This window comes from Megalopta genalis, chromosome 16 (genome assembly GCF_051020955.1).
Source record: "Megalopta genalis isolate 19385.01 chromosome 16, iyMegGena1_principal, whole genome shotgun sequence".
Lineage (NCBI taxonomy): Eukaryota > Metazoa > Arthropoda > Insecta > Hymenoptera > Halictidae > Megalopta > Megalopta genalis.
The window spans coordinates 3,946,014-3,950,087 of NC_135028.1; the positions used below are offsets into that span (position 1 = coordinate 3,946,014).

The 4,074-nt window shown below is 36.5% G+C and overlaps 1 long non-coding RNA gene across 1 annotated transcript; it reads right to left on the reverse strand.

Annotated features, from left to right (window-relative positions):
- Window positions 1–996: 996 nt before the first annotated feature.
- LOC143260664 (uncharacterized) lies at window positions 997–3,177 on the reverse strand. The gene is made up of 3 exons (XR_013034948.1): window positions 2,712–3,177; window positions 2,025–2,151; window positions 997–1,241 (listed from the first exon to the last, which is right to left on the reverse strand). It is a non-coding gene; the product is annotated as an uncharacterized LOC143260664 (long non-coding RNA).
- Window positions 3,178–4,074: the final 897 nt, after the last annotated feature.

Sequence of the window (4,074 nt, forward strand, 5' to 3'; positions counted from 1 at the left end):
AATGATCAACACAAAACGATCTACTTCAGCGTGAGTCAAATAAGTAAAACCACGGAGCTACAAGATACGTGACCAATCGCAACGACCCGTTGATCCTTCGCACTCTTCGTCAAACGCGTAAGCTCGTTCCACTAAATCTCCGTCGAACGCAGGCTCGAATAGCATAACTCCACGGATATTTTCTTTTGAATGATATACATGCATACTTTCTTTGATATTGCCTTTAATATTTTCATAATACTTTTTTTGTTATAATTACAATTTGTCTAATGAAATAAGTTAAGTTATTAATTAGCTACGTATTGGGTTGGCAACTAAGTAATTGCCGATTTCAGTTATAGATGTCTCTCACTCCCATTTTTATGATATCCGCAAATGTTATATTATAAAATTATTATTATTATTATTATTATTATGTTATTTTTTATTATCCGTGAATGTTAGCAACTGGACAAATTGAATGCAGCGGTCAAGGAAAAGCGACCAGAATTGGTCGATCGTAAAGGTGTCATTTTCCAGCAGGACAATGCTAGGCCTTTCTTTGTCCACTCGGCAAAGATTGATGGATTTTGGTTGGGAATTGATGTTACACCCACCATATAGCCCTGATCTCGCGTCATCGGATTACCACTTATTTCGATCCCTGGACAACTCCCTTCGTGGTAAAACTTTGAACGATGATGACGCTGTAAAATCTCACTTAAACTCAGTTTTTGGCCGAAAAGGATCAGACTTTCTACGAGCGTGGAATTTTCAAGTTGTCAGAGAGATGGCAAAAGGACATCGAACATAATGGAAAATACATTAGAGATTAAACTTCATTCCAAGTAAAAAAAAATTTTTTATTTCATTGAACAAATCGGCAATTACTTAGTTGCCAACCCAATAAAATGAATAAAAATGTTTTAAAGAGCGTAATGTCGTGTTTAGTCTTATTTTAATTGGAAGAATCTGACCAATATATTAAAACAATTTTCACGTATAACAAATTAGAAATAAAAAAGTTAAGTCATCGCTTTTATTAATATGAATACATAATAATGCACACCGACATACTGGCCGCTGCCTTTTTCTGCCTCTCTCTCTCTCTCTCTCCCTCCCTCCCGTCCCTCTCTCTATAAAAACGAGCCGCGAGGCTCGAAGAATCGTGTCTGAGTATCCGCCGCTACCATTTTCAATTCCGAGCTCCAGACCTTCTAGGGAGAATTACTGTATAATGTTGCTTCAGTTGTGCCTCATTGCTACAAGAAATATAATACCGTAAAATAATTACTTCAATTTGTAGAATTAATTCTTTGTACAGTGGAAATAAAATTTTTATAGCGAAAGGAGTGGAGCAGAAGTTCGAACTCGATAATACTTATTCGGATTGCAATAAACAGATACAGTGAAATCAAATGTCACGTTTCAACATCGTAACTTCAAGTTTGCCATTTAGATCGTGAAATATGATTTATCCGAGATTCATTAGACGTGTTAACAAACATTCGTTTCTGCTCCGCCAGGATGCAGAGTGCAGCTTCGACGATATACATACTATGTATGTATACAGGGTGAGTCTCGTAACGTGACGACCTTAAATAACTCGTAAAACATTTGTTGTATGAAAAAATGTTTCAGATAGAAGTTGCATGGCTTCCAGGGGAACATATAGTATTGTAATCAGTTGAATGTTATTTTGCTTTTTTATCAGGATATGAATAGTGAATATTTCTTCCCGAACTCGGATAAAGCGTTGGATTCTACATTAAAAAGTCCCCTTAGAAGCCGCCATGCAACTTCTATCTGAAACATTTTTTCATACAACAAATACTTTACGAGTTATTCGAGGTGGTCACGTTAGGAGACTCACCCTGTATATAATATATAATTATCATTCATGATAATATATTAATAGGCATGATCCGATCGAAATAAGAGCACCAGCAGGCTTAGGCTTCCAAGCAAAGCAGCTTATCGTGGCCGGATATCGGGACACTTTTCAAACAAACTTGCTTCGCAGTCGCCACGGACAACTTACTCACCTAATCGCGGGTAGCGTCGCATTAACGAGCTTGGGACGGATTACAAGCTGTCTTCGGCATCCTTCACGAGGAACGCATCGATTAATCATCGTCCGAAAAGCCAGGAAGAGAACGGGATGAAATAAAACTAGAGAAGGATGCGTCATTAGATTATATCGTCAATAATTCTGTAAGCTGGGAACGTAGCGCGGAAATGGCTGCCAGTAAGAAAAACGACGTGGCCGATAAATGTTCCCTCTAATCTGATTCTAAGTTAACTTTGCACACATTTCTTAATTTCCAACTGCGTCGGAGATAATATTTTTGCAGATTTATTTCACAAGCGTCGTTAGTCGCTTAATTAACATAAAAAAAGTTGTGATCGAGGAACCGTTGCAATTTATGCCAGAAAATGTACGACTATACAGTGACGAGCAAAAGTGTAAGCAGACGACGTTAGATTACTGATTAATCAAATAATACTAGTATATTTTACGTTAAATCGTATAATTTTTTCCATTGCATTGTGTAAATTGTTCAGATTTGTATATTGCATAACCTCGAAATAATCTTTAAATTCGAAAATTAAATGTGAAACGAAAAAGTTTTGTCTATCGAGACTTTAGAGACGTGGACGTCGTTCGGGAATCTGTAAATGTAAATAAATATATTCACTACTACGAAACCCAATTATGAAATTTGTAATACCTTTTTAGGAACCCATTTTTTAAGCTGTCATTGTAGTAAATGTTTGAAACGGTGCCCCTCCACATCGATACAATTTTTTGAAACGTAGAATAAGAGAGATATTGTGAGATTAATTGCAGCACAAGTTGTTATATTATTCTGTCTTTCATATTCTCTGGTGTTGCTGTTTTTTTAGAATAAACAACTTCTTTTAAATGTCCTCATAAGAAATAATCCATAGGCGTGAGATCCGATGAACGCGGTGACCACGATAAACGTCCGATACGCCGAATTCAACAATTTGGAAATTTTGTATCTAAAATTTGTCTTACAAAACGTGTAGAATGGACCATCGTGTTAATGCGTGTTTAGCACTGAAGGGAAGGTTAGCGAATCGGAGCGCGTGTTTGAGGTTACTATTAATGCAGTTTATTGAATTGTTATCGATGAGCGCGGGCGCGACTAGCGTGGTGTCGTAGGACAAGCAACTTAGGACAGACTGAGCTTTTGGAGTTGCGCGTTTGTCTCTTTTATACTTGAAGAGAAGAAAGGAATAGATGGACTTTCGTAGGAAGGGAGAAAGTTGGGAAAGTCCCGTGCGGGTCGAGGTGTCCAGATGTGAGGAGAATTGTTTTATTAGGGGTGCGTGATTTTTAGGGAATTTTGAGGATTAGGAACGGTACTTGTTTTATTGCTAGCGGCCGCGCTCAGGTAGAGGGATGCGACGCCACAAGTCCGATAAATATAATCAAAGTTATTAGTTGATAGTTGTAAATGAGAAATTATTAGTCTCTTTTTTCAATAACAACAATATGGAACAAATTTAACGTAAACAGATATGCGATGCCATGTTTACAGTTTTGCACGCTGCATAATACTTGAATGAAGCGCGTAATCATTAACAGAGGTCAATATGAATTGTAATCAGTCATTCTCATGCCTCAATGTTGTTATAAACTGTGGCACGCAGTAAACGTTATTTCAGTTCAGTGATGATTTTGAAACAGAAAGGCAATGTGAAACCGTTGAGTGAATATAAGAAAAATTTTATTATTTTTTTCTGTAATAATAAAGGATATTCTTTACGATAAATCGCTCAAGAATGTCTAGTATCTCACACAGTTGTAGCGAAAATAAGAGATGGTCGTACAGTCCTGGACAAAAAGATAGCACATGTATGTTATCTTTAATTTCTCGAAAACTAGGTGAAATTTCTCAAATGTAAATTATAGTATTTAAAGCTTACGACACGAAAGGAAGGAATATGTTAGTAAACAAGATCGTTCTCACTGATATTCATAGTTTATCGAAATAACGTGTAAATTCAAGGAGCGAAATAATAGCATATTTACAAAATTCACATATAAATTTATTTTAGAAACAC